The following is an 11384-nucleotide window of genomic DNA, read 5'->3' on the forward strand; positions in this document are numbered from 1 at the left end:
AGATGTTCTATTTCAAAATAACTGCATACTGAGAGATGGCCCATTTGCCGTAGTTTTGAAGTTACACCTATTTAGTTGGCAACCAAACCTTCTCCACAATATTCATGTGGGTTTGTATGAACAGGCTAAACCATTCATTTCATTGACCTAAAAAAACATGGCTGCCTCCAACTCTGATGGCAAGCCTGTGTTCTATTTATGTCACCACAAGGGTTATGTTTCTGCCGGAGGAGCCCTCAGAAAGATCTCCTTTTTGGTGGTGTGCACAACCTAGTTGGCATCTTGTGCCAGCTCATTTATATAAGGAACATGGAAACAGGAATAGACCATTCAGCTCCTCAAGCCTGTTCTGCCATTCAATTGGATCATAACTGATCTGTATCTTAACTCCCACCTTGGTTTCGCATCCCTTAATACCCTTACCTAACAAAAATCTATCAATCTCAGTTTTTAAATTTTCAATTGACCCCCAGCCTCAACAGCTTTTTGGGGGAAAAGAGTTCCAGATTTCCACTACCCTTTGTGTGAAGAAGTGCTTCCTGACATCACCCCTGAATGGCCTCGCTCTAATATTAAGGTTATGCCCTCTTGTCCTGGACTCCCCCACCAGAGGAAAATAGTTTCTCTTTATCTACTCCTTTAATCATCTTAAAAACACCTCAATTAGATCACCCCTTAATCTTCTATACTCAAGGGAATACAAGCCTCATCTATGCAACCTGTCTGAATAATTTAACACTTTTAGCCCCGGTATAATTCCGCTGAATCTGTGCTGCCAGTTTGCTACTGGTGGCAGAGGTATCCATGGGCAACAAATGCCAGCAATGTAAATGCAGCATAAATCAACTCTTTGTCACTCTGTAGTAGGAGTCTGTTAAACATGCTGTGGCAGGTGAAATGAAGGCCATCACTTTAGAAATGCATATTGGTCTGAGATCTTTGTGGGATTCATGCAAATGTTCTTGTCCCTGTAAATGGCTGCTGGGGCTGACTGTGCACAATCCCACTTCAGCTTTCTCTTTTGATTTCAGTTTCAGTAGAATTTAATTGGATTGAAACCAGATCCAAATCACTGTTTGAATTTTTCATGACTGCGTCAGATTTCCAATAGCTAAGATTTTTTTTAAAATGACATTTTGTTCACACCTGGCATACACATTAATCCATGAGTGCCACTTCCCTAATGAATTCCACAAATTGAAAATTGCCAATTTGGTTCATACGCACTAACTAGAGAAGCTGGGATGGTTCCCCTTAGAGCAGAGAAGGTTAAGGGGAGATTTAATAGAGGTGTTCAAAATGATATGGGGTTTTGATAGAGTAAATAGGGAGAAACTGTTTCCATTGGTAGGAGGGTCGGTAGCAGAGGGCACAGATTTAAGGTAATTGGCAAAAGAATCAGAGGGGAGATGGGGAGAATTTTTTTTAAGCAGCAAGTTGTAATGATCTGGAATGTACTGCCTGTAAGGATGGTGGAAGCAGATTCAATAGCAACTTTCAAAAAGGACTTGGATAAATACTTGAAGGGGAAAAAATTGCAAGGCTATGGGGAAAGAGGAGAGTGGGACTAATTGGATAGCACTTTCAAAGAGACGGCACAGGCACGATGTCTGATTCTGTGCTGTATGATTCTATGAGTTGACCCAGACAAGTCAGCGTGTCCATGTAAATGGGCCAAAATCAGTGTAGATCTGGCCATCCCAAACTTATACCGGTCGGCATTCCTGCTTGACAATACTGTACACTATAGGAGCGAATTCCCATGAGATTGGGAAATGCCCTTCCACTGTGTACATTGCTGTCAATCAATCACCACAGGATTGCTGGCAGGTAGAGGGTTGGGGAAAAACAGGAGTAGTGGTTTGAAACAGGACTTTGGCAGGGCAAAGCATGGAGCAATGTTTTTGGTTGAAAGAGGAGAGAATTAATTGAACATACATGCAGGTTACCTGCATTATTTATTTTCCTTCCCTTATACACAGGAAAATTTTCCAGTAAAACATAGTCATCCCCACAGATATGGCAGCACGGTTGTGTTATGCTGTTATTTCTCTGCAAAATGTTCCTTTTTCTATCAGCTGACCTAACTGGAACCTGATCTGGTCCCTATACCTCCTCATCCTTCAGCAAGACACAAGAGTTGTGCAACAGAACTAGGTACCCATGATGATGTTCTGCTGTGGCACTAACTTGAAGACTCAAAACTTGGAAAAGAAAAAGTCCCAACAATTAACCTTAATGGTTAAAAAAGGAAACTGTAAGAAATAAGTAGCATTTTAAATAGAAGGTACTTATTTTAAATAAGCGGCAATAAAATAATAGGCATTTAAATTATATTTATCAGCTATTGTATCCACTAACTGTATCTCACTGAAAGATCCGTACTTCTCAATGCCTTCCCTTCCTCTCATTGTTTCTGTTGTTTCTATAAAGTGGATCTCCAGCTTGAATGTCCCAGTTTTGAGGACACATAACACTCAAAACATTAACCCTCCTCTTTCAGTTTCTGTCTGACTTCTTGTGAAAAGTGATGGTAGAAGAGCAATCCAGTGTGTAATACACTCATAGTGTTCACTTAGCTGAGTGGTCAGTGACCAGGGGGCATAGATTTAAAGTAATTGGTAGAAGGATTAGAGGGGAGCTGAGGAGAACTTTTTTCACCCGGAGGGTGTTGGGGGTCTGGAACTCGCTGCCTGACAGGGTGGTAGAGGTAGAAACCCTCAACTCATTTAAAAAGTACTTGGGTGAGCATTTGAATTGCCATAACCTACAGGGCTACGGACAAAGAGCTGGAAATTGGGATTAAGCTGGATAGCTCTTTTTCGGCTGGCACAGACACGATGGGCAGAATAGCCTCCTTCTGTGCCGTAACTTTCTATGATTCTATGATTCAGGTAAGGTTGCCCAACCCTCCAGGATTGCCCTGGAGTCTCCAGGAATTGAAGATTAATCTCCTGGGCACTGTTGCGAGCAACCTGGGAGAAAAATCAGAGGGGCATTAAAAAAAGTTTTAAAAAAAATTTCTTTGAATACTAGTTATAGAAAAAGGCTGTTTGATTATACAGGGTCATTGGAGGTGGGAGGTCTTGTGATGAAACCTCCAGGAATACGTCCAACCAGAGTTGGTAACCCTAGGTTCAGGGGACTGTGTAAACCACTCAAAAACGAGCTATAAGACCATAAGACCAGAAGAGATAGGAGCAGGAGTAGGCCATTCGGCCCCTCGAGCCTGCTCCGCCATTTATTGAGATCATGGCTGATCTGATTTTTACCTCAACTCCACCTTCCTGCCCTTTCCCCATATCCTTTGACGCCCTTGCTGATCAAAGATTTGTCTAACTCAGCCTTGAATGTATTCAATGACACAGCCTCCACAGCTTTTTGGGGTAAAGAATTCCAAAGATTCACAACCTTCTGGGAGAAGAAATTCCTCCTCATTTCCGTCTTAAACGGGCAACCCCTTATTCTGGGACTATGCCCCCTAGTTTTAGATTCCCCCATGAGGGGTAACATCCTCTCAGCATCTACCCTATCGAGTCCCCTCAGAATCTTGTATGTTTCAATAAGATCTCCTCTCATTCTTCTAAACTCCAATGAGTATAGACCCAACCTGTTCAATCTTTCCTCATAAGGCAACCCTTCCATACCCAGAATCAACCTAGTGAACCTTCTCTGAACTGCCTCCAATGCAAGTATGTCCTTCCTTAAATAAGGGCACCAAAACTGTATGCAGTACTCCAGGTGTGGTCTCACCAGCACCCTGTACAGTTGTAGCATGACTTCCCTGCTTTTATACTCCATCCCCCTAGAAATAAAGGCCAATATTCCGTTTGCCTTCCGGATTACCTGCTGCACCTGTATGTTGACTTTTTGTGTTCCATGTATGAGGACACCCAGATCCCTCTGTACCACAGCATTTTGTAGTATTTCTCCATTCAAATAATATTTTGCTTTTTTATTTTTCCTCCCAAAGTGGATGACTTCACATTTTCCCACATTATATTCCATCTGCCAAATTTTTGCCCATTCGCTTAACCTGTCAATATCCCTTTGCAGACACTTTGTGTTCTCATCACAACTTGCTTTTCCACCTATCTTTGTATCATCAGCAAATTTGGCCACAGGACACTCTGTACCTTCATCCAAGTCATTGATATATATTGTAAATAGTTGAGGCCCCAGCACTGATCCCTGCGGCACCCCATTAGTTACAGATTGCCATTTTGAAAATGACCCTTTTATCCCGACTCTTTGTTTTCTGTTAGTTAGCCAATCCTCTATCTATGCCAGTATATTACCCCCAACACCATGAGCTCTTATCTTGTGCAGTAATCTTTTATGTGGCACCTTATCGAATGCCTTTTGGAAATTCAAATATACTGCATCCATTGGTTCCCCATTATCCACCCTGCCCATTACTTCCTCAAAGAACTCTAATAAATTTGTCAGACATGATTTTCCCTTCATAAAACCATGTTGACTCTCCTTGATTGTATTATGAGTCTCCAAATATCCTGCTACTAATTACTTAATAATGGATTCTAGCATTGACAGATGTTAGGCTCTCTTGGTTTATATTCGAGACACACGACAACGCAAAATCGTCGAGCAGAAATTGATAGCCAAGTTCCGCACCCATGAGGACGGCCTCAACCTGGATCTTGGGTTCATGTCACGCTACACGTTACCCCACCAGCGAACAAATGTTATCTGTTTTTAATATAACGGGTCAGTTGCTGTCTTTTCTATGTTTCTACCTCTCTATCTCTGTTTTTTTTTTGTTTGTTGTTTTTTTTTGGTGATTTGTATATTCTGAGACCTGGCAGGTAACACCTGTCTGTCTGCACACTGATTGCCTTGGCAACGGGCAGTTGAAAAAACTGTCTGTAATCACCAAGCATTGTTCTGTGAATTATAAATGCGATTTCATTTCGAGGATTTCATTTTCACATCGTTCACCTGACGAAGGAGGAAGCCTCCGAAAGCTTGTGAATTTAAAATAAAATTGCTGGACTATAACTTGGTGTTGTAAAATTGTTTACAATTGTCAACCCCAGTCCATCACCGGCATCTCCACATCTTGGTTTATATCATTATCTGTAGCTCTCAAGTATCCTGAAGCTTTGGAACACATCTGTAGCTAGATCTAAGAGTAATATCCTTCTTTGTGAGACCAAAAGATAGTGTATTGTGACAATATTGAGGAAAAATGCTTTTCCGTCATATTATCCTTTGACATAAATTCTTAAAGGTTGCAGTCCTTTTCATCTGGTCCTCTGCAGCTAAGAGTAGAAACTGCTTCATGACACATGAATTTTAGTTTCATTCCCAATTCGAGTGTCGAGTAACATTAATAAATCACATTGAATAGATGTACGGTGGAACCTCGATTACCCACTATAATGAAATAGGTGGTTAAAGGTAATTGGTGAATAATGAGACTCTACAAGATTTAGTCCTAGATGTATAGAAAAGCAATATCCTGGACACAGAAATGAGGACACACTCTAGAGTTACCTCCCTAAACCCCTCTACATTGCAACAGTGACCACACTTCAACACTTCAAAAGTACTTCTTTGGCTGTAAAGCAATTTGGGACGTCATGAGGTTGTGAAAGGCCCTATATAAATGTAAGCCTTTCTTTCTTCTTTCTTTCTCTGGATCTCCACCTGCCTCTCCTCCTTAAAACCTATCTCTTTGACCGTCATCCCTCCTAAAAGCTCCTTCTTTGGCTCAGCATCCATTCCTTGATTAGGCCTCTGTGAAGCACTTTGGGATGTCTTTCTACATTAAAAGTGCCATATAAATGCAAGCTGCTGCTGTTATTGACAAATACAATGCAAATAACTACCGAAAGGCGATGTAGGTTTATTCATCAGGAAAAGGACATGAAGTACAAATGGCCAAAGAAATATTAGTGAGCTGTGCGATGAGGTGGTGTTTCACTCCAAGGCTTTGTCGCACAGAAATTCTGGTGGATCATCGGGAAGACGGGTAATTGGTGTTTTATTGTAGCACTAAAACAACAAAGATGGAACTCAACCTTCTGAGCAGGGAAGATATTTTCCCCCTTGCCCATTTTCCTTCATTCCTTTCTTTGCCCGATCGAGGTGATTCATTGCTGGGATATAGTTCGACAGGTGCCTATCATCCTCTGGTACCTCAACCAAGTTGTACCTCCTCCCTAACACAGGGGAAATAAGGCTAAGTGTAGCACCATTGCTTTCACCGAACTATCAGCTAATTCAGCATAGGCCGGGGTGGAATTTAGAAGCTTTCTGGTCTAGGAAGGCTGAGCTAATCATTACATCAATCCACTGAGACATCAGGGAGGGAGGAACCTTCCTTTAAAAAAAGGTAATCTTTGGGATTTAAGAAACATATACCTCAAGATACCCCTTGTAGCCAAAACTGATCAAAAATGATTATACAACTAAATTGTGGTCTACAGCAAAATCAGATGATTGTGAGTCATTGTCATTTTTATCCTAATTTATTGATCTACATGCAATGCAGATGTTGCATTTTCAGTTCATCAGTTCGTCATTGATGACAAATCTATATGGGAAGCAGATGGAGGTCCAAAACGTTTGAATCATTTAGCGATTAAGTTAAACAAGATAAATTTGTCGACTCTTTCTCGCCACCTATGCTGAAGTCCTGATGATATTCAACAGCACTATTGACAATGTGGCATTTTATTGGCAGCTAGATATTTTATAACCATACTCGTCACGTGCAAGTGCTGGTGGCCTCCTTCAACTGGCAGCGGGGGGATTGTTCATCTTCCTCCGCTGCCGCCCCACTCTCTCCAAAAGGCAACAGTGCTCTCTGCAAACATTTCATCAAGAGGTCCAGCGCAGAATGTTTCATTCCGATTGTTCCCCTGCGCAAAATTGAGCCACAATAGAGTGAAGCTCCATCACTGTGAAGCTCCATCACTGTCAACTCCAAACTATCGACTAGCAAACAGGATGCAATGAGAGAAAATACGTTAATGTCTCAATAGAAACCCTGTGAAAGAACAAGCTGTGTATTTCCAGCAGTTTCTGAATTCATTTCCGATTGTCAGTGTTGTCCCCCTTTTCACATCTCCAATAATAAGATGCCAATCTATCCAAAAAAGAAACATTTATTGCCTATCAAGTTTTGAGAATGCTATACATCAGATGTCACACTTTGAAATAGCCAAAGTACAAAAAGAGTGAAGGCAGTCATTTCACATTAAATTCAATTACAGGTAAATTTCGGTTGACGAGGAAAGTTTAGAGGTTGACCTGGAGCCAAAAATTTACAGGCACCTGGCAATCTTTTGAACTTCCCTCACTAAAAAGAATTAACCTGAAATGGTTCTCAGAACTTAGTTAGACCACTTCCCCACAGGGAGTGTTGGAGTAATGGCCTGAAAGGACCATAGGAGCTAACCATCACAACTGTGCTCAGATCCAAGACTATCCATGTGCAATGCCACAGGACGTCTGCTAATGGAACCAAACAGAAATAGTATCTTTCCCAAATGACCATTCTTCATGTGTGAAGTTAGATGGCTGAGTGTGGGCAGCCTATTTAAATATAGTACAACACTAACAAACAAGAGCTTAGTTTAGTTTTTAAAATGGGGATATTTTTTTCTTTCAGTGTATTAAGATGAGGTAAAAAGATCTGCATTGATAAAGATTATAGGGCTGATTGTAATTCCCAATGGAAACAGACGGCAATCTGCCGGGACTCATCTGAAAGCCAGTCAGCTGCTTGCCCCTTCCAGGCGGTAAGCGGCAGCTGGCCAGCAATGGGAGTCAAAGATCGGATGGCCCGGAGGTCACCCGCCAGCATCGAGAGAAAGCTTTTGCATCAAGGTAAGGCTGGGAAGGAGGTGTTGCGAGGGTCATGAGGTCGGGGGGGGGGGGGAGGGGGTGGAGGGGGCGAGAGCTCTGAGCAGCAGAAACCCACACTTTCCATGTGCAGCCTGAAAGAGCGCTCGTACTCCGCCAGGCCCTACTAAGGTAAGAGGGCCATTCCGATCTTCCGACAGCTTCACTTGGCCGGGTATCCATGGCGAGTGCCCGCTCAGGAGTGGATTAAAATGCCACCGGCATGCCATGTACATCATGGAGCCCCAATTTGCATTTATTAAGTCTGGCAGGAGCCTCATCTCTCCGCCAAAACGAGCGATGTTAAAATGGAAAATCGGTGAGAATGGATCCGTTCCATTTTAACTGCTCCCTTGCTCCTTTCCCGGCGATCAGGGAGAGTTAAAATTCCCCCTTCTGAAAAGATTTAGTTTTTGATAAGTCTTAAAGTTTTAACTTTCGTCCCTCCACAGTGCAGCGAATTCCTAACAGCAAAAAAATATATTTTCTTAAGTTCTTTGTAGTCCAGTGACATTTCTTTAATCATTTTCTAATAACAATAAATTTAGGCCTTGAAATTACACTATGTGATAAGTATAAATATTTAACACATTCAACAAAAATTTCAATTTACATCACACCAAAAGTACCCTAAGGTGCTTCACATATAGGTATATGGAAAATGGATGCCAAGACAGGAAAGGTTGGGAGGGATGACTAAAACCTTAGCCAAAGAGACGGGTTTGAAGAATATTTTAAGGGAGGACAGAAAGGTGGGAGAGGCAGAGTTGAGGGAAGGACAGTCCCTTGTTCATGTGACATTCCCTTGTCTACTGTTTCAACAGAGGCATTAATCCATTAATTTTAAATAGGTTTACGCTTCTGCTAAAACGAATGTCAGAGGGTTCTATTAAGCATTTATACGCTACTATTGCAAGGATAATTCATGCCTTTAAGTCATTACTTTTATCTGGAAAATGCTGTTCCATTTTTTGGGCAAAGTGAAAAATTCTGGCGTAATTAAATTGGACTCCAAAACCTTGTGCCCTGAGTCTAATCACATATTTCCAAAAAAAAAGTTAATGTTAGACATACAAAGTACTGGGACTAACACGTGATCTTAATCAAAGGATGACAAATTGTCATGTTTGCCCTCTCCTGACTCGGCCTTCGACTGTTGAGGTTCATTTTCATAATCTAATTATGCTCTACGTGCGTCAGAGCCTCTGGTTCTTTGAATAGGAATAATGGATTGATGAAATGAGCTCTGTCCAGACCCTTTTCCCCCCCCCTTCTTGACCATCTAGAGCCTGACAGGAAGGGTCACTTCCTGAGCTCTGCTGCACCTCAAGGTTTCCGCTATATTAGCTGAGAGGATTTGACAGATTCTCTCATCCACTGCCACTCTCGCTCCCATCTCCTCTGCGAGATGTTGGTTTCTGCTTGATTAGTAAGAGTGGACCTGGTCAGATAGTAGAAGGCCAGAAAAGCACATTGGCACAGCTTACAGGAAATTGGAAAAAAGAAATAATCATTCTTAATCCAGTAGATTAATGTAAATAAAGGGCACATTTTTCTTACTCATGAATTTATTTTTAACTTACCCCAAGTTTCTAAATAATGTTCTGTTTCACAGGAAAAAACTTCAACATAATAAATATATTATTTCATTTGATTTATTTTAAAAGTACGAGGATTTCCAACAAAACTTTCTATTTATTTTCAATCACACAAAACACTGTGATCAGAACATGTTTAATGTCATCCAGAAATAATTTTTTTTCTCACTAACTTTCCCCTCTCCTGAAAGTTTCAACAACTTGTTGGGGCTCAGTTCCACCATCTACAAGGCACAAGTCAGGAGTGTGATGGAATACTCTCCACTTGCCTGGATGAGTGCAGCTCCAACAACACTCAAGAAACTCAACACCATCCAGGACAAAGCAGCCCGCTTGATTGGCACCCCATCCACCACCCTAAACATTCACTCCCTTCACCACCGGCGCACAGTGGCTGCAGTGTGTACCATCCACAGGATGCACTGCAGCAACTCACCAAGGCTTCTTCGACAGCACCTCCCAAACCCGCGACCTCTACCACCTAGAAGGACAAGAGCAGCAGGCACATGGGAATAACACCACCTGCACGTTCCCCTCCAAGTCCCGCACCATCCCGACTTGGAAATATATTGCCGTTCCTTCATCATCGCTGGGTCAAAATCCTGGAGCTCCCTTCCTAACAGCACTGTGGGAGAACCTTCACCACACGGACTGCAGCGGTTCAAGAAGGCGGCTCACCACCACCTTCTCAAGGGCAATTAGGGATGGGCAATAAATGCCGATCTCGCCAGCAACACCCACATCCCATGAACGAATAAAAAAGTGCCAATTGCTCATTTGGTCACTACTTGTATGTGAGCCTTGACAGTGCATGTCGGAAGCCTACTTGGCTCAGCTGAGCCCGGTTTTGTCCTCACCTGATGTCCACACAAACACATGCACTTCGAACAGGGCTGGTTTTAGCAATCGGAAGCAGTAGCCCTGACTGATTTTCCCCTCACTAGTCCATGGGCATGAAGACCAATTGTAGTGGATATATCTCCACCCCAGCTCAGAGCAGCTCACTCAGCACTGACTGGGGATTGAACCTGGGACTTGCCTGATCTGTGGGTTTACAGTCTTAACCAGCTGAGCTATTAGCAGAACTCAATTTTTTTAATATATTCGTTCATGGGATGTGGGCGTCGCTGGCAAGGCCAGCATTTATTGCCCATCCCTAATTGCCCTTGAGAAGGTGGTGGTGAGCCGCCTTCTTGAACCGCTGCAGTCCGTGTGGTGAAGGTTCTCCCACAGTGTTGTTAGGTAGAGAGTTCCGGGATTTTGACCCAGCGACGATGAAGGAACGGCGATATATTTCCAAGTCAGGATGGTGTGTGACTTGGAGGGGAACGTGCAGGTGGTGTTGTTCCCTTGTGCCTGCTGCTCTTGTCCTTCTAGGTGGTAGAGGTTGTGGGTTTGGGAGGTGCTGTCATAGAAGCCTTGGTGAGTTGCTGCAGTGCATCCTATGGATGGTACACACTGAAGCCACGGTGCGCCGGTGGTGAAGGGAGTGAATGTTCAGCGTGGTGGATGGGGTGCCAATCAAGCGGGCTGCTTTGTCCTGGATGGTGTTGAGCTTCTTGAGTGTTATTGGAGCTGCACTCATCCAGGCAAGTGGAGAGTATTCCATCACACTCCTGACTTGTGCCTTGTAGATGGTGGGAAGGCTTTGGGGAGTCAGGAGGTGAGTCACTCACCACAGAATACCCAGCCTCTGGCCTGCTCTTGTAGCCACAGTATTTGTGTGGCTGGTCCAGTTAAGTTTCTGGTCAATGGTGACCCCCAGGATGTTGATGGTGGGGGATTCGGCAATGGTAATGCCATTGAATGTCAAGGGGAGGTGGTTAGACTCTCTCTTGTTGGAGATGGTCATTGCCTGGCACTTGTCTGGCACGAATGTCACTTGACACTTATCAGCCCAAGCCTGGATATTGT

The sequence above is a fragment of the Heptranchias perlo genome, chromosome 28 (assembly GCF_035084215.1).
Source record: "Heptranchias perlo isolate sHepPer1 chromosome 28, sHepPer1.hap1, whole genome shotgun sequence".
Taxonomy (NCBI): domain Eukaryota; kingdom Metazoa; phylum Chordata; class Chondrichthyes; order Hexanchiformes; family Hexanchidae; genus Heptranchias; species Heptranchias perlo.